At 46.8% G+C, this 20,421-nt stretch overlaps 1 long non-coding RNA gene across 1 annotated transcript; it reads right to left on the bottom strand.

Annotated features, from left to right (window-relative positions):
- Positions 1-1,862: 1,862 nt before the first annotated feature.
- Positions 1,863-13,898, bottom strand: LOC144590931 (uncharacterized). The gene is made up of 5 exons (XR_013546630.1): positions 13,845-13,898; positions 10,916-11,002; positions 8,924-8,957; positions 5,339-5,383; positions 1,863-1,936 (listed from the first exon to the last, which is right to left on the bottom strand). It is a non-coding gene; the product is annotated as an uncharacterized LOC144590931 (long non-coding RNA).
- Positions 13,899-20,421: the final 6,523 nt, after the last annotated feature.

The following is a 20,421-nucleotide window of genomic DNA, read 5'->3' as shown; positions in this document are numbered from 1 at the left end:
CAGGACTTGATACTCACTTTGTTTCCATTTACGTTTCCCCAGATTATTTGCTGTGAACAGAGAGCGGAAAGATAAGGTTACCAGGTACGGACGGATCTAAGTTAGGACATCAGGAGCAGAAATAAGGAGAGATTATCAACTACTGAACCGTGGAGAGGGAGAGCCAGGCACAGGGTGGGAACAAGTCCCACATCCCCTCCCCCTCTGGAATTCCAGATTGGATTTGAGAATCGGTGAATGACAGGAGTCCACTCAGCCCATCAGGCTTGTTCCAGCTTGATGGTGGAGCTCCTTGCTGAGTCTCACTCCCCATTCCTCCCCACAGTCCAGACTTTCTCCAGTTCCCTTTACCCAATGCTGTGAATCTACTGAGCTCCATTCAGGCAGCACATCCCAGATCACTGGAGTTCCTCGCCTGAAACATCTCTGCTGTTGTCAATCCCCTTCCCCCCCCCCCCCCCCGTATCTTCTGCTCTCCCTCTCTCCTGCCATCCTCCATCTATTCAATCTCTGAGAGGGCTTTCAGGGGTTTGATGAAGTCCTACCCTCAAGGCTGTGTGAAACTGGGCCAGAGGGGGTTAAAGATTGGGTAGCAGCATGGACCGGCAGCTGAGAGTGGGGGATAATTGTATTTCAGACTGTAGGCAATGGAAACATCAAATTCATATCAAATCCAGTAAAAATTTGTGTTTCAATGAGATCACCTCTCATTCTTGGAACTAGAGTTTAGACCAAGTTTGTTCGTTCTCTCTACAGAGGAGCAGCCAGACCCCATCCCAACCCACCATTCAACCTGGTAAAGCAATGCGGCTCACCCTCCATTGAGGGTAATCTTTCCTCAGGCAGGTACAGCAGATCTGTACATATTCCAGATCCTGTCTCACCAGTGCCCCATATAATTGGAGCAATTCTCTTAAAATAAAGCTCAACACACAACAAATAGCTCACTACCCTACATGTGAACTTTCAGTGGTTGGTGTGCAAGAACCCCATACTTGGACCTCTCCCAACACCAACACCGTTCAATTTCCCACCATTTAAAATTCTCCACCTTTCTCCACATTATTTTCCATCCGCCATGTTCTGCCCGATGTCTCTGCATAATCCTGGCTTGGTATCGTCAGCTACCTTGGATACATCATGTAGTGAGCTGGTGCAGGATCCTGACCCCAAACAGGCACCATCCCTCTGCCTCCACTGATGCTGAGTTCCTCCAGCAGTTTGTGTTTTGCTTGGACATATCCAACCTGATCTTCTAATACAATTCAGGGATATCAATTGTGAGCAGCTGGGCCCAGCATTAATCCAGCATCATTCCTGGTCACAGCCACCCAGTCCAAAAAATGACCCATTTTATCCCACTCCATCTTCTCTCAGTTGACCAAGTCCTGGCTCGTATATTATCCTCATGGCCGAGCATGTAAATTTTGTTTAATAACCTCCTATACTCCACTTTATTAAAGGCCTCTGAGTCCAAATACATAACAACTGGGTCCTCTTTTTCATTCCTGCCTGTTGCAACTTCGAAAGACATTAAGGTTTCAGGTTGGGACACTTCTTTGGACTGATTTTGGGGGTGGGTGGGGTGGGAAGGAAGTTGGATGAGAGGAGGGGCAGGACAAAGCCTATGAGTCACGGGTGGACACAGACAAAGGTTTTTTGATCAGCGAATGGTTGAACAAAGTCCAGAGGGTGAGTTGAAAATTGTGAAGCTAGAGGAAGGAATGTAGTTGGAAGGAAATGGGTGAGAGAGAAATGGTTATGAGTCCAGGTGTAGCACAGGGAAGAGAGATGGACTGGGGGGAAGGAAGGGGGGAAGAAGGTGGGGGAGTTTGGTAAGTTACCCAAATTGGAGAATTAAATGTCCATATTATTAGGTTGTAAGCGACCCGTGGAATTTGAGGCACTGTTCCTCTAGTTTGTGTCTGGCCTCACTCTGGCAATGGAGGAAGCACAGGACAGAAAAGTCAGTGTTGGAATGGGAAGGGGGTTTAATGTGGTTAGTAACTGGGAAATCCAGTCATCTTTGGTGGGTCGAGCTCAAGTGTCCGGCAAAACAGTCGCTGAATCTATGCTTTGTGTCACCGATAGAATGAAGGCCACATCCGGAACACCTGGAACATCTGGAAGGTTAGATCGCATGTGATCTAAGGAGAGATAGCTGGATGGATAGAAAATTGGCTTCATGAAAGGAAGCAGAGGCTGATGGTGGAAGGTTTCTTTTCACAGACTCGAGGCCTGTGACTGGTGGTGTACCTCAGGGTTTGGTGGTGGGCCCATTGCTGTTTGTCATCTATATCATTGATTTGGATGGGAATGTACATGATTAGCAAGTTTGCAGATAACACGAAAGTGGGTGGTATTTTAGATAGTTAAGATGGAGCTTAACTACAGCGCCTTCGAGAGCGAGTTGGCAAGCTCGCACCTGTGCCGACGTCCCGCCATGGTACATTCCGCCTGTTCATGCCATCGGCCCTCCGGGACTGCACCCATGTGTTCCTGCGCCGTGACACCCACCGGACGCCACTCCAGAGGCCTTATGAGGGCCCGTACCGGGTGCTGGAGCACGGACAGACAACCTTTGTCTTGGACATGGGGGGCCGGACGGAGGCCATGTCAATTGACCACTTGAAGCCGGCCCACTTGGACATCGACCAACCGGTGCGGGTTGCCCAGCCTCGGTCACGAGGTTGCCCCTCTATGCAGGTCCCACCACCTGTCCCTCCAACTGTGCCTCCGCCGGCCCCTCTGTTGGCCGATTTTCGTACGCAGTCCGGTCGGGTAGTGCGACCACCAGTGCGTTTCGTGCCTCCGGTTCTGGGGGGCGGTGTCCTGTGGCGGCTCCCAAGGGTCGGGCCATACCACTACCGACCCCTCGGCACGGGAATGGACCGGTTCAGGGGGGCGGCCCTTTGCTACGGTTATAAAGGACAAGGTTTTGGGCACGATTTCACTCTGACAGACTTGACCGGTCTAGCAAACGTAATAAAATCAAACCTCCCGAAATACCCGGCTCCTTGCCTTTATTTCGGGCCTTTCTCGATACGTTGCCACAGTTGTCAAAAATTGCAGCAGGATCTTGATCGGTTGGCCAGGAGGGCTGAGGAATGGTTGATGGAATTCAATCAGAGAAATGTGAGGTGTTGCATTTTGGGAAGACTAAAATGGGCAGAATCTACACAGTGAACGGTAAGTCTCTGGGGAGAGTTGTAGAGAAGGAAGATCTAGGAGCGCAGGTACATAGTTTGTTGAAAGTGGCAACACAAGTAGATAAGGTGGTCAAAAAGGTTTTTGGCACACTGGCCTTCATCTGTCAGAGTATTAAGTATAGAAGTTGGGAAGTCCTGTTGCATTTATATCAGACATTGATTAGGCATTAGGCAAGATGGTGTCAAGCTGGAAAGGGTGCAGAGAAGATTTACAAGAATCTTGCCAGGATTCAAGGGCCTGAGATTTATGAGTCGTAATTATATGGAGGTTGAGCAAGCAGGACTCTATTCCTTGGAGCGCAGGAGGATGAGGGGTGATCTTATAGAGGTGTACAAAATCATGAGAGGAATAGATTGGGTAGACATACTGAGCCTCTTGCCCAGTGTAGGGGAATCAAGAACCAGAGGACATAGTTTTAAGGTGAGGGGGGGGAAAGTTAATAGGAACCTAGGGGTAACTTTCACACAGGTTGTGGATGTATGGAATGAGCTGCCGGAGGTAGTAGAGGCAGGTAGTATCACAATGTTTAAGAAACATTTGGACAGGTGCATGGATAGGACAGGTTTAGAGAGATATGGGCCAAACATAGGCAGGTGGGGCCAGTGTAGATGGGACATGTTGGTTGGTGTGGGCAAGTTGGGCCGAAGGGCGTGTTTCCGCGCAGTATGACTATCCTCCTGTCGCCTTCAGTTCTCTCTCCAACGCCATTCTTGCGAAGTACATTAATGACTTGGATGAAGGGATTAAAAGTACCATTAGCAAATTTGCAGATGATACAAAGCTGGGTGGCAGTGTGAACTGTGAGGAAGATGCTATGAGGATGCAGGGTGATTTGGACAGGTTGTGTGAGTGGGCAGATGCATGGCAGATGCAGTTTAAGGTGGATAAATGTGAGGTTATCCACTTTGGTGGAAAGAACAGGAAGGCAGATTATTGTCTGAATGGTGTCAAGTTAGGAAATGGGGAAGTACAAAGAGATCTGGGTGTCCTTGGTCATCAGTCACTTAAAGTTAGCATGCAGGTACAGCAGGCAGTGAATAAAGCTAATGGCATGTTGGCCTTTATGACAAGAGGAGTTGAGTATAGGAGCAAAGAGGTCCTTCTGCAGTTGTACAGGGCCCTAGTGAGACCACACCTGGAGTTCTGTGTGGAATTTTGGTCTCTAAATTTGAGGAAGGACATTCTTGCTATTGAGGGCGTGCAGCATGGATTCACTAGGTAAATTCCCAAAACGGTGGGACTGTCGTATGTTGAAAGACTGGAGCGACTAGGCCTGTATACGGTGGAATTTAGGATGAGAGGCGGTCTTATTCAAACATATATTATTAAGGGATTAGGCACATTAGAGGCAGAAAACATGTTCCCAATGTTGGGGGAGTCCAGAACCAGGGGCCACAGTTTAAGAATAAGGGGTAAGCCATTTAGAACGGATATGAGGAAATACTTTTTCATTCAGAGAGTTGTAAATCTGTGGAATTCTCTGCCTCGGAAGGCAGTGGAGGCCAATTCTCTGGATGCTTTCAAGAGAGAGCTAGATAGAGCTCTTAAAGATAGCGGAGTCAGGGGGTATGAGAAGAAGGCAGGAACGGGGTACTGATTGTGAATGATCAACCATGATCACATTGAATGGTGGTGCTGGCTCAAAGGGCCGAATGGCCTACTCCTGCACCTATTGTCTATTGTCAAAATCTGTTGTAATTTTAAGGGGTTGCAGCTCAGGGTGAACTTGTTGTGGTACATTTGGACCAGAGTGATTTTATCCTGAGGAGAGATTAAGCAGAATGGGCCTGTCCTCTCGAGTGGAAAATAATGAGTAATAACCTCTTGATGATTTGCATATCCATTATAGGCTTTGGGAGGGGATTTATTGCAATGTTGGTTCCTCTAGTTGAGAAGTGTAGAAGTAGGGGGTTGTTGGGATTGCAAGTTGGGACAGGCTGTTGAGTACTGAGATAAGAAAAAAATCCCCATCCTCATAGGTGGCGATTCTTTAGATTTCATCACACAGGGGTGTGGGAGCTCAGCCACTGAGGGCATTCACAACAGAGATTACTAGATTTCTGGATATCAAGGGGAACATGGATTATGGGCTGGTTGTGAGCTTTTTCCATCAGGACCTGATACTTACACATCTCTTCACAGATGGTAGATTTGTGAAGCATGCTTTGGCTTTCTGTGAACAAAGGAAAGTGGAGGTTACCAGGAGTGGACTGACCAGCTATGATCCTTCAGACAGAAAAGACGATGACAAACTAATGAAACGTGGAGAGGGAAGTGCTCCGAGCACATTACATCAGCACGTATTACTGGATGACGGATTGGCTAGAAATCTAAATAAAATAGAAAACAATAAATAACCTCAGCAAGTCAGGTAACGTTTATAGGGAAAGAAACAGATTTAACATTTCAGGTTCAAGATCCCACTACAGTATCGGCAAAGGAAAGCACAAAAGGTAATTGAAGTTGCAGAAACGTCCTGAAAAGGTCAGGAAAAAGGAGGCTTGGATCAGGTCCAGGTGGCTGGGACAAAGCGTATCCCTGGAGAATGTAGTGGACTGCAGGGCACATTTATAGTAATGGAATCACACAGCACAGAAACAGGCCCATAGGCACAACCTGCCCATGCTGACCAATATGCCCCATCTATATTAGACAGTAGATAATAGGTGCAGGAGTAGGCCATTCGGCCCTTTGAGCCAGCACCACCATTCAATGTGATCATGGCTGATCATTCTCAATCAGTACCCCGTTACTGCCTTCTCCCCATACCCCCTGACTCCGCTATCCTTAAGAGCTCTATCTTGCTGTCTCTTGAATGCATTCAGAGAATTGGCCTCCACTGCCTTCTGAGGCAGAGAATTCCACAGATTCACAACTCTCTGACTGAAAAAGTTTTTCCTCATTTTTTTTCTTCTTTTTTTTTCTTTCATATTTCAGATACAGCACGGAAACAGTCCTTTTTGGCCCACCAAGTCCGCGCCGCCCAGCGATCCCCGCACACTAACACTATCCTACACACACTAGGGACAATTTTTACATTTACCCAGTCATTTAAACTACATACCTATCCATATCATCTCCGATCTAAATGGCCTACCCCTTATTCTTAAACTGTGGCCCCTGGTTCTGGACTCCACCAACATTGGGAACATGTTTCCTGCCTCTAACGTGTCCAACCCCTTAATAACCTTATACATTTCGATAAGATCTCCTCTCCTCCTTCTAAATTCCAGTGTATACAAGCCTAGTCAATCCAGTCTTTCAACATATGACAGTCCCGCAATTCCAGGAATTAACCTAGTAAACCTACGCTGCACGCCCACAATAGCAAGAATATCCTCCCTCAAATTTGGAGACCAAATCTGCGAATTTGCTAATGGTACTTTTAATCTCTTCATCCAAGTCATTGATGTATACTGTAATTAGCTGCGGTCCCAGCTCCGAGCCTTGCGGTACCCCACTAGTCACTGCCTGCCATTCTGAAAGGGACCCATTTATCCCCACTCTTTGCTTTCTGTCTGTCAACCAATTTTCTATCCATGTCAGTACCCTACCTCCAATACCATGTGCTCTAATTTTGTCCACCAATCTCCTATGTGGGACCTTGTCGAAGGCTTTCTGAAAGTCGAGGTACACCACATCCACTGGCTCTCGCCTGTCAATTTTCCTAGTTACATCCTCAGAAAATTCCAGTAGATTAGTCAAGCATGATTTCCCCTTTCGATAAGATCCCCTCTCATCCTTCTGAATTCCAGTGTATACAAGCCTAGCCACTCTAGTCTTCCAACATATGACAGTCCCGCCATTCCATGAATTAACCTAGTATACCTACGCTGCACGCCCTCAATAGCAAAAATATCCTTCCTCAAATTTGGAGACCAAAACTGCACACAGTACTCCAGGTGCGGTCTCACTAGGCCCCTGTACAACTGCAGAAGGACCTCTTTGCTCCTATACTCAACTCCTCTTGTTATGAAGGCCAACATTCCATTGGCTTTCTTCACTGCCTGCTGTACCTGCATGCTTCCTTTCAGTGACTGATGCACTAGGACACCCAGATCTCGTTGTACGTCCCCTTTTCCTAACTTTACACCATTCAGATAATAATCTGCCTTCCTATTCTTACCACCAAAGTGGATAACCTCACACTTATCCACATTAAACTGCATCTGCCATGCATCTGCCCACTCACACAACCTGTCCAAGTCACCCTGCAACCTCATAGCATCTTCCTCACAGTTCACAATACCACCCAGCTTTGTATCATCTGCAAATTTGCTAATGGTACTTATAATCCCTTCATCCAAGTCATTAATGTATATATTAAATAGCTGCGGTCCCAGCACCGAGCCTTGCGGTACCCCACTAGTCACTGCCTGCCATTCTGAAAGGGACCCATTTATCCCCACTCTTTGCTTTCTGTCTGCCAACCAATTTTCTATCCATGTCAGTACCCTACCCCCAAAACCATGTGCTCTCATTTTGTCCACTAATCTCCTTTGTGGGACCTTGTTGAATGCTTTCTGAAAGTCGAGGTACACCACATCCACCGGCTCTCCCCTGTCAATTTTCCTAGTTACATCCTCAAAAAATTCCAGAAGATTAGTCAAGCATGATTTCCCCTTCGTAAATCCATGCTGACTCGGAACGATCCTGTTACTGCTATCCAAATGCTCTGCAATTTCATCTTTTATAATTGACTCCAGCATCTTCCCCACCACTGATGTCAGACTAACTGGTCTATAATTTCCCGTTTTCTCTCTCCCTCCTTTCTTAAAAGTGGGATAACATTAGCTACCCTCCAATCCACAGGAACTTATCCTGAATCTATAGAACATTGGAAAAGGATCACCAATGCGTCCACAATTTCAAGAGCCACCTCCTTAAGTACCCTGGGATGCAGACCATCAGGCCCAGGGGATTTATCAGCTTTCAGTCCCATCAGTCTACCCAACACAATTTCCTGCCTAATGTTCCTTCAGTTCCTCTGTCACCCTAGGATCTCTGGCCACTAGAACATCTAGGAGATTGTTTGATTGTTATACTAGTCCCACCTACTTGCACTTGGCCCATATCCCTCCTTCATTATCCATGTACCCATCCATATACCCAACATTCCATTTACCCACCACCCTCTGTGTGAAAAAGTTGCCCCTTGGGTTCCTATTAAATCTTTCCCCTATCACCCTAATCCTATGGCTTCTGATTCTTGATTCCCCTACTCTGGGTAAAAGACAGTGCATTCACCTTATCTATTCCACTCATGATCTTATACTCACTCCTCTGTAAGTTCATTCCTCATCCTCCTGCATTCCAGGGAATAAAGTCCTAGACTGCCCAATCACTCCCTGTAGCTCAGGCCCTCAAGTCCTGGCAACATCCTTGTAAAGGATGTTCGTAAAGGAAAACTAAAGGGCAAAAAAAGAAGGCCTGGCAGACCTCTGGCAGATAAGATGCAAGAGACTCCAATGAGTTTTTGTAACATTTTATGCGTGGGTGGGGGGTGGGAGACACGACATGGGGGGGGGGGAGATATGACACGGGGGGGGGGGGGGGATATGACACGGGGAGGGGGGGGGAGATATGACACGGGGGGGGGGGGGGGAATACGGAAGAGACAGCGCCGAGGACTCCTGTACATTGGTAACATTAGGTCCCTGTCTCAGAACATAAACACCTTGTAACAAAGAACCATTAATTGAGCATTACATACCTTTGGGTCTTGGTCTACACAACCTTTCACACGACTGCAACAAAACAAAGAAGTTTTGTTTCCGCTGCACATCAACATTCATCGCTCATAAGTAAATACAAATTCTTGTATCCCTTCCTCCCCCTCACCAACATACCGTCCCCACATTCCTCACCCTCTCTGCTTAATCCCCATTAACCCATGCGCTCCCTCTCAGTATTCCCACCTCTCCACACACTCTCCCTCTCTGGCACACAATCACATTGGAGAGTAGCAACGATTTGTGAACAAAAACTGATCTGTGTTCCTGTTGCATTGTGCAGCTCTCTGTCCATCTACACAGGTTCACAACCCAATGGTATGAACATTGAATTCACCAATATCAAGTAATACCCCCATGCCCTCTCTCGTTTCCGTTCCCCCCTCCTACACCCGGTGCAGCCCATTTATTTCACTATCTCCCATCTGCCCCTTCACACCCCACCATTTTCCTTCCTCAGTGTGCTCATCTCCCATCCCCAGATCCCTCATTTCTCTTTTATTCCCCCCTCTTCCCCCCCACACACAATACTGCACACAATACTCCAAATGTGCCCTGACCATAGTTTATAAAGCTGCAACATGATCACCTGATTCTAAAACCCACATCTGACTGATGAAGGTAAGCAAGCTGTCTGCCTTCTTTACCTCCCTATCCATGTTGTGCTTCCACTTTCAGTGAACTATGGACTTGCTCCTCAAGATTCCTCTGCAGATAATGCTATGGAGGGTTTAATTTATAAGGACCAGATTCAAAGAGCAGAGGGCAAAGCTTTAAAGTGAGAGGGCAAAGTTTAAAGGAGAGTGGTGGGTGCCTGGAACACACTGCTGAGGGTGGTGGTGGAGGCAGATACAATAGTGGCATTTGAGGCCTTTAAATAAGTACATGGATATGCAGGGAATGGAGGGATGTGGATCATGTGCAGGTGGAGGAGATTAGTTTATCTTGGCATCATGAACAGCACTGACATTGTGGGCCAAAGGGCCTGTTCCTGTGCTGCATTGTACTGATAGGCCTGGAACAATGCAGGGTGTAACACAGGGAACTTTGATCATGTGGATGATCACAGTCTTTTCCCAAGGGCGGGAAAGTGTAAAACTAGATTTTCGATGAGAGGGGAAAGATTTAAAAGGGATCTGAGGGTGGTGGGAGTATGAAATGAGCTGCCAGAAGAGGTAGGAGGAGCGAGTACAATAACAATATTTCAAAGTTATACGGACAGGTACATGGATTGGAAAGGTTTAGAGGAGTATGGGCCAAACGCAACCTAATGGGTGTGGCTCGAGGTGAACACTTTGGTTAGCATGGAAGAGGTGCTGAAGGCCCTGTTTCCATGCTGCATAGCTCTCTGTCTATATGATCTATATTCTGCCTCTCCCTCTACCCATCCATCTCTTTCTCCCTGCCTGTATAGCTCTCCATCTCTTCACATCTGTCCTCCTCCCCTCTTTTCACACATCTATCTGTAACTATCTATCTATCTTCCTGTGTCTGCCTGTTTCCCACATCTGTTTGTTTTGTCAGGCATCTGTGCATCTCCCCCTTCTCTCTCTCCCTCGCTGCATCCTTTATCTCCCACTCTCTCTCTGCCACTCATACACTGTTGCTCTCTCCTTCCACTCTCCATCTTTTCCCATCTCTTTGTGCTCTGTCCTCAATCTCCCCTCTCCTTCTCATTGTCTCCCCCTCTGTCACTCTTACTCTCTCCATCACTTCTCCCTCAGACTCTCTCTCTGTCCGTCCTCCTCCTCTCCCTCCTTCCATCTCTCTCTCTCTCTCTCTCTCTCTCTCTCTCTCTCTCTCTCTCTCTCTCTCTCTCTCTCTCTCTCTCTCTCTCTCCATCTCCCTGCCTCTGTCTATCTTCTTCCATATATTTGTGTCTCTGCCACCCTTCCTCATTTTGTCTCTCTCTCCTCCCGTGGATGGTGGTGGTGGGGCTGTATGTCAGTGAGATACACACATCAGGTCCTCACCTGTAGTAGTTCAGACCTTTCTCAAAGTACCGATGCACTGTTAATGTCTGAGTAGCAGGCTTCCCGTGTGCATACCACTGTTGGGGCCTGTGGAAAGAGATTAGGAACAGCAATGTTTCAATATGAAGAGTTTTCAAGAGTGCAGAGCTGAAAGATGGATTGAAGGAGAAACAGAAACTGTCTTTGAATGATATTGGTGGTGAGACCACACTTGGACTATTGTGCAGAGTTCCAGTCACCCAACTACAGGAATTATTCCAACTAAATATATAGGAATAATTTCAACTATGGGAACCCCGTCATTAAGTTGGAAAGGGTACAGAAGAGATTGATGAGGATGTAACAGGGACAGGACGGATTAAATGATATGGAGGGACTGGACAGGCTGGGGCTGTTTTCTGGAGCGAAGAAGGCAATAAAGTGACTGCTTTCCCAGGGTTGGGGTGTCTAAAACATGAGGGCATAGGTTTAAGGTGAGAGGGGAAAGATTTAAAGGGGACATAAGGGGCAATCTTTTCCACACAGACGGTGCTACATTTATGGAATAAGCTGACAGAGGTCATGTAGAGATGGATTTAAAAGACATTTGGACAGGCATTTGGATAGAAATGTTTAGAGGAAATTAAAAACAAGTTGGTGGAGACCAGACAGTATCTGCAGGGAGAAAATGCACAGATGACCATTTTTTCCAGTCTGAAGATCAGGAACCAAAACATTATTTGTCCAGTTGGAAGGGGAGGGGAGGGGAGGGGGTGGGGAGAGTGGGTGATGAAGGAGAGTGTCCATGGTGGGGGTGGGGGTGGGGGTGGGGAGAGTGGGTGATGAAGGAGAATGTCCATGGGAGGGGAGCGATGATGGGGGAGAATGTCCATAGGAGGGGTGGGGGCAGGGAGGGTGGGTGATGAGGGAGAGTGTCCGTGGGTGGGGAGGGGGTGGAGAGAGTGAGTGGTGGGGGAGAGTGTTCAGAGGAGGGGTGGGGGCAGGGAGAGTGGGTGATGAGGGAGAGTGTCCATGGGAGGGGAGGGGTGATGGGGGAGAATGTCCACAGGAGGGGTGGGGTTGGGGAGAGTGGGTAATGAGGCACAGTGTCCATGGGTGGGGAGAGTGGGTGATGGGGGAGAGTGTCCGTGGTAGGGGTGTAGAGTGGGTGATGAAAGTGTCCGTGGGAGGGGTGTAGAGAGTGGGTGGTGCGAGTGTCCGTTGAAGGGTGGGAAGGGGGTGGGGAGAGTGGGTGATGGGGGAGAGTGTCCATAGGAGGGGTGGGGATGGGGAGAGTGGGTGATGAGAGTGTCCATGGGAGGGATGGGGATGGGGAGAGTGGGTGATGGGGGAGAGTGGGTGATGGGGCAGAGTGGGTGATGGGGGAGAGTGGGTGATGGGGGAGAGTGGGTGATGGGGGGAGTGGGTGATGGGGCAGAGTGGGTGGGGAGAGTGGGTGATGGGGCAGAATGGTGGAGAGAGTGTCCGTGGGAGGGGATCCAGTGGGTTGGAGATTTGACTGATATGAAGGTACAGCACAGCAGTCAGTTATTTGGCTTATTGAGTCTGCACTGACCACCAAGCACCCATTTTATGATCAATTGCCCCATAGATTCTCCCCCTTCATTTATAGCAGCCAATTAACGTAGCCCTCACACATCTTTTGAATATGGGAAGAATCCAGAGCACCCTTGGGAAGCCCACAGAATAACAGGGAGAATGTACAAACACAGGCAGCAGCAGATATCAGGATTGAACCAGGGGTTACTGGAGCCGTGTGGTGGTAGCTTTACTAGTTGTACCACTGTGCCACCTAAACCATTGAACAGACAAACTTTGGTGTTCAAACCCAAGGATTGCAGGTGTGCAGTACACAAGGTTGCCAGCACAGGTGTGCACAATATTTCCCTTCATTTGTCAGGCACTAAATAAGAACAGTGTTACAACTTTATCTATTGGTCAGGCCACACCTGGAGTACTGTATAATTCTGATCTAGGATTAGGCACCTGAATTATGAGGAACGACTGGATAGACAGCGTTAGCTTTCCCGGGAGTTGAGGAGGCTGAAGGGGACCCGGTGGACATGCACAAAGGTATGAGAGTAAGAGACAGAGCAGATAGTAGGAAACTAGATGGCTCACTTTTAGGAGAAGTGGGAAAAGATTTAGAGATCTGAAAATAACTTTTTCAAGAGAGGGTAGTTGGAATCTGAAACACACTGCTCGAGGCAGTGGAAGCAGTGACTCTCACAACATTTAGAAGTTAGAAGAGGATTGATGAGGGCAGTGTGGCCTGCTAAATTCAGCAAGGCCTTTGACAAGGTATCGCATTGTAAGCTCGGCTGGAAGGTTAGATCACATGGGATCCACGGCAAACTAGCCAATTGGTGAGAAAATTGGTTTGATGGCAAGAGCCAGAGGGTATAGTAAAGAGTTGTTATTCAGATTGGAGATCAGAAACCAGTGGTGTGCCACAGGGATCGATGCTGGGTCACTATTGTGGAATGACCGAATGGCCTAATTCTGCTCCAATCACTTATGACCTTGTCATGGCCCAGCTAATGTCCACATAGACAACGATCTTTAACCTCAATCAATCCTCTTGGTCACCTCTTTAAAAAACTGTCTGCTTTGTGAGATATGATTTCCTATGATTATCCCTGATCAGTCTTTATCTATCAACTGCTGGTAAATGATGTCCCTCAGAATCACCTGCAGTTACGTACCCACTACTGATGCGGTCTCACCAGTGGTGCCCTGGCTTGTCCTTGGTGCCCTTAAATAACTGTACATTAGCCACCCTCCAGTCTACTGGAACTTCACCTGTGCCTAAAGATGATGGTAATATCTGTGCAAGGGCTCCACAATTTCTACCCGAGCTTTTCACAAGGTGCAAGTATACATTTGGTCAACCCCTGGGGATTTATCCACCTGAGGTACAAACCATTACCAAAGAGCGTTATGGCTAGACAGATCGGGCCAAACGACGGTCAACTCTTCCATTAAATCCTGAAAATAAACAAATTAAGTTTGTGTCAGGACAAGAGTGAAATAAAAACTGAAAATACAAGAAAGAGAACATCACATCACAATAGCAGCTGGATTGCAAACAAGTTGGTCCATACCGGCCAGCAGTGGCCCAGCTACCCTAGTCCCATTTGCTTGGTCCATAATACTCCAAACCTGTCCTATCCATGTACTTGTCCAACTGTTTCTTAAACAATGGGATAGTCCCATCCTCAACTACCTCCTCTGGTAGCTTGTTCCATACACTCATCACCCTCTGTGTGAAAAGGTTACCACTCGGATTACGATTAAATCTTTGTCCCTTCACCTTGAACCTATGCCCTCTGGTCCTTGATTCTCCTACTCTGGGTAAAAGACTCTGTGCATCTACCCGATCTATTCCTCTCATGATTTTGTTTACCTCTATAAGATCTCCCCTCATCCTCCTACGCTCCATGGAATAGAGACCCAGCCTAGTCAACCTCTTCCTATAGCTCACACCCTCTAGTCCTGGCAACATCCTTGTAAATCTTTTCTAAACCCTTTCAAGCTTGACAATATCTTTGCTATAACATGGTGACCAGAACTGAACACAATATTCTAAATGTGGTCTCACCAACGTCTTATAAAACTGTAACATGACCTCCCAACTTCTATACTCAATACTCTGACTGATGAAGGCCAAAGTGCCGAAAGCCTTTTTGATTACCTTATCTACCTGCGACGTGACCTTCAAGGAACCATGCACCTGTACTCCTCGATCCCTCTGCTCTGTAACACTACACAGAGGCCTACCATTTTACTGTGTAGGTTCTACCCTTGTTTGACGTCCCAAAATACAACACCTCACACTTCTCTGCATTAAATTCCATCACAACTCCTCCGCCCACCTTGCCAATCGATCCAGATCCTGCTGCAATTGTTCACAACCATCTTCACTATCTGCAAAACCACTAACTTTGGTGTCATCAGCAAATTTGATAATCTTGCCCTGTATGTTCTCATCCAAATCATTGATGTAGATGGGAAACAGTAATGGGCCCAGCACCAAACCCTGAGGCACACCACGCGTCACAGGCCTCCATTCTGAGAAGCCACCTCCCACCATCACCCTCTGCCTCCTTCCATGGAGCTAATTTGCTATCCTTTCAGCTGTCTCTCCTTGGATCCCATGAGATCTAATCTTCCAGAGCAGCCTACCATGTGGAACCTTGTCGAACACCGTACTGAAGTCCATTAACACAACTTCTACAGCTCTGCCCTCATCAACCTTTTTGCTCACGTCTTCAAAAAAATCAATCAGAATTCTGAGACATGACCTCCCCACGTACAAAACCATGCTGACTATCCCTAATTAGCCCTTGCCCATCCAAATGCCTGTATATTCTATCCCTCCGAATACTCTCCAGCAACTTACCAACTACAGATGTTAAGCTCACCGGCCTATAGTTCCCAGCATTTTCCCTGCAGCCTTTCTTGAAAAGAGGCACAACATTTGCCACCCTCCAATCTGGCACCTCTCCTGTATTTAAGGATGACTCATAAATTTCAACCAGGGCTCCCGTAATTTCCTCTCTAGTTTCCCGGAATGTCGTCGGATATATCTGATCAGGCCCCGGAGATTTGTCTACCTTCATACACGACAGTACCTTCAGTACTTCCTTGACGGTAACAATGACTCTCATGACACTTCCAGTGACTGCTCCAATTTCCTCTGTCCTACTGTCTTTCTCCTCAGTAAATACAAAGGAGAAATTCTCATTTGAGGACCTTGCCCATCTCCTGTGGCTCCACACAGAGGTGACAGTTTTTATTCCTGAGATGTCCCACTCTCTCTCTAGTTACCCTTTCTCCCTTAATTATTTATAAAATCTTTTGGAATTGTTCTTGAGGCTACTCGCAAGAGCTATCTCCTGGCCTCTTTTTTGCCCTTCTGTTCTCCTTTTTTTAGTTGCTCCTTAGTTCCCAAAACTCCTCCAGGGGTGCACTTGATCCCAGCTGCCTATACCTGTCCCATGTATCCTTCTTGTTTTTGACTAACATCTCAATTTCCCTCATCAGCCAAGCTGCCTTCTTTGCCTGCTATGCCTTTCACTCTAACGGGGACGTACACATCCTGAGCTCTCTTTAGTACACTTTTAAAAACATCCCACTTGGCCGATGTTCCTTTCCCCATCAAATAACCTGCTCCAGTCAACTTGAAGGGTCTCTCATACCCTCAAAGTTGGCCTTGCCACAGTTGAGCATTTTAACACATGGACCCTCTCCATCCCGATCCATAGCTTTCTTAAACCTCATCTGAACCCTTCATGCTATGATTTTCCCAGTCTATATTAGGAAAGTTAAAATCCCCTACTACAACAACCTTATTTGACCTGCAGCTGTCTGCAATCTCCTGGCACATTTGCTCTTCTAATTCCCGTTGATTATTTGGACGTTTGTAGTACACCCCTTTCCTGATCATCCCTTTCTTGTTCCTCAGCTCCACCTATATAGTTTCAATAGACGAACCGTCCGTAATGTTACCTCTGAACTTAACCTCTGAACCTAGCCGTGCCATCCTCCTTAATCAACAATGCAACTCCCCCTTTGCTTTTTTCGTCACCCATGTCTCTCCTGAAGTTTCTGTACCCCGGATCATTGAGCTGCCAGTCCTGCCCCTCCCTTTTCCAGGTTTCAGTCATGGCTACAACGTCCCAGTCGTTCGAACCTAACCACGTCCTAAGCTCATATGCCTTACCCATCAAGCCCTTGCATTAAAATACATGCAGTTTAAACCATCCCTCCTTCCACACTCTCCGGCTTTTTCCCTCTTCTGTCCATCAACCTTTCCTACACCACCCTCCATTCTAACCTCTCCTGTGCCTCTGTCCTGCACGAGATCCCACCCCACTGCCAATCTAGTTTAAAGCCTCCCATGTAGCATTAGCAAACCTTCCCGCTAGGATGCTGGTCCCCCTCCAGTTTAGGTGCAACCCGTCCCTTTTATACAGGTCACCCCTGCTCTGGAAGAGATCCGAAAGATCCTGAAATCCGAATCCCTGCCCCCTGCACAAACTCTTCACGGAGTTGGACAAAAGAAAATTCACCAGGATGTTGCCTGAAAAGGAGGTTGATAAAGGATAATAAGATCATGAGGGGCATAGACAGCATAGATAGTTGGAGTCCTTTCCCCAGGGTAGGAATGTCCAGATACATGGGTAGGAAAGGAATAGAGAGATGAGATCCCAATGTGGTCAAATGGGGTCATGCAGATGAGGATCATGATCAGCATAGACAAGGTTACCTGAAGGAAACGTTTCTGTGCTGCACTACTCTACAACTCTATAAGCATCGAATTGAGCTCTTTGGCATACTGGGTTCATGCAATTTACCCAACTACACTAATCCCATTTGCCCACATCTGCCAAGTCCTATTTAAGCATTTGACTCAAAGCTTTTTAAACATAGGATTCAGATTAACATTCAGCGCGGAAACGGCCCCTTTGGCCCAAGTCCTCGCCAACCAGCGACCCCCGCACATTAACACTATCCTACACACACGAGAGATGGGGTTTTTAACATTTACCAAGCTTACAACCCAAGAGTATGAACATTGAATTCTCCAATTTTAGGTGACCTCTAACAACCCCCCCCACCCCCCGCCTTACCTGGCTCACGCCTATTTCTCCCTTCCCCCTCCTCTTACATCTCTTCCTATGGCTTCACAATTTGTAATCCCCCTCCTCTCTCCAGCTTTCTTTCCCCCCACCTCTTACAATCAGTCTGAAGAAGTATCCTGACTTGAAACGTCTCCAATCCACATTCCTCAGAGATGTTGCCAGACCCACTGAGTTACTCCAGCACTTTGTTTCTTTGTTTAACACAGACCAGACTTAGACCCAACCAGTGACCCAACCAACACAATCACTGACTTGTCAGACCCTGGTCATCCTTCTCCCTGTTCCCTTCCAGCAGAAGGTACAGAAGCTTGAAAGCGTGCAACACTAGACTCCAGAACAGCTTCTTCCCCTCTGTTATCAAGCTTCTGAACGGTCCTTCCATTAACTAGGGTACTAAACCAATTCACCTCTACTGCATTGCAGACATTGGACTTTGTTTCTGGAACTAATGCACTACAAAGCTGAGAAACATATTCTTAGTTACTCCAGCACTCTGTATCTTCCCCTTTGTTCTATCTATTGCACTCGAGTTTGGCTTGATTGTATTTATGTATAGTATTTTCTGATCTGATTGGAAAACATGCAAAAGAAAGCTTTTCACTGTATCTCGGAACATGTGACAACAATAAACTTAAGCCGAACCTAGACCTAATATTGTGTAGGAAAAAACTGCAGATGCTGGTTTAAATCGACGGTAGACACAAAATGCTGGAGTAACTCAGTGGGACAGGCAGCATCTCTGGAGAAAAGGAATGGATAACATTTCGGATAAGACTTCTTCAGACTGAAGGGTCTCGATCTGAAATGTCACCCAGTCCTTCTCTCCAGAGATGCCTCCTGTCCCGCTACACCTAATATTCACAGGTGAAATACTACAAGATTGGAAGGCTTGAGTTATTAGGTGACATTAGATCAGCTGTGGACACTAGAAACTGCAGGCGCTGGAATCTTTAGCAAAAACAATGCTGGAGTAAGATGCTGGATTCAGGTACAGCTGCTGCCTCCCAATGCCAGAGACCCGGGTTTGATCCTGACTACGGGTGCTGTCTATATGGAGTTTGCACGTTCTTGCTGTGACTGCGTGTGTTTCCTCTGGATGCTCTGGTTTCCTCCCACATCCCAAAGACGTGTGGGTTTGTAGGTTAATTGTCCCTAGTGTGTATGATAGAACTATTGTACTGGTGATTGCTGTTCAGCACGGACTCAATGGGCCTGTTCCACTCTATATCTCTGAAACTAAAAACATGTACACGTTACTGAAGGAATCACAGATCAGAGGAGCAGGACATGTCACAAGAGGGTCTGATGTCAGAATGCAGCTGTTTTATGGATCGCTGACTGAGGGCAAACGATTAGGTGGTGACAGAACAAGTTTCAGAGATGCTCGTACAGTATTCTTGAAGCCTTTCAACATCGACACACTCCATTGGTAACAATGAACAGTGGATTGTCTTATTTGGCATACCTGCATAAAGTGTTTGCTCGGTCGTAAAGAGTTATCATGGAAACAGCCCCATTGATCAAACTCGTCCATGCCGACCAAGGTGCCTCACCTAAGTTAGTCCCATTTCCTTAGGTATGGCCCATATCCCACTAAACCTTTCCTGTCCATGTGCCTGCCCAAATGTCTTTTAAATGCTATTATTGTACGTGCCTCAACGATCTCCTCTGGCAGTTCATTTTCCATAACTACCACCCTTTGTGTGAAGAAATTCTTATTAATTCTTTCCCCTCTCACCTTAGGCCTATGCTCTCAGGTTCTTAATTCCACTATCCTGGGTAAAAAACTGTACATTCACCATATCCATTCCCTATGACTGATGAAAGCCAATACACTAAAACTCCTCTTTAATACCCAAACCACCCGTGATGCCACTTTCAGGGAACTACACTTTACACTAGCACTTTCACTGCTTAGTTTTTAGTTTAGTTTAGAGATACAACGTGGAAACAGGCCCCTCGGCCCACTGAGTGCACAGATGAGCAATCCCCACACATTAACACTAATCTATACACACTAGGGACAAATTACAATTATACCCCGCCAATTATCCAACAAACCTGTATGTCTTTGGGGTGTGGAAGGAAACCGGAGATCCTAGAGAAAACCCACACAGGTCATCATCATCATCATCATATATATACAGCCGGAAACAGGCCTTTTCGGCCCTCTAAGTCCGTGCCGCCCAGTGATCCCCGTACATTAACACTATCCTACACCCACTAGGGACAATTTTTACAGTTACCCAGCCAATTAACCTACATACCTGTACGTCTTTGGAGTGTGGGAGGAAACCGAAGATCTCGGAGAAAACCCACGCAGGTCACGGGGAGAACTTACAAACTCTGTACTGACAAGTACGTAGTCAGGATCAAACGTGGGTCTCTGGCGCTGTAAGGCAGCAACTCTACTACCGCACCACCGCCCGATCCCTCTGCTCTACAACACTCCACAGGCCCCTCCCATTCACTGCGAAGGTTCTACTTTGGTTTGACTTTACAAAATTTAACATCTTGCACTTATCTGCATAAAACTCCATTTGCCTCTCCTCGGCCCACTTGCCCAGCAGATCAAGACCCTGCTGTAATTTTTGATAACCCTCTTTGCAATCTGCGATACCACCTACTTTATTGTCATCTACAAACTTACTAATCAAGCCTTGTACACTCTCATCCAAATCAGTTGTAACCTGAGACAAGCCTCTTCATTGTCCACTATACCACCAATCTTCTCTCAATCTTATTGTTCCAAACGTGCGTTTCAAGGTAGATAAGGAAAGGTACAAGGATTAGAAATTAAGGATCTGAAGTGGGGAAGGATGATATGAATGTCATGAAACAGGACCTGGCAAAAGTTGA

The sequence above is a fragment of the Rhinoraja longicauda genome, unplaced genomic scaffold (genome assembly GCF_053455715.1).
Source record: "Rhinoraja longicauda isolate Sanriku21f unplaced genomic scaffold, sRhiLon1.1 Scf000401, whole genome shotgun sequence".
Classification (NCBI taxonomy): domain Eukaryota; kingdom Metazoa; phylum Chordata; class Chondrichthyes; order Rajiformes; family Arhynchobatidae; genus Rhinoraja; species Rhinoraja longicauda.
This window is presented reverse-complemented; position numbering and strand designations above follow the sequence as displayed.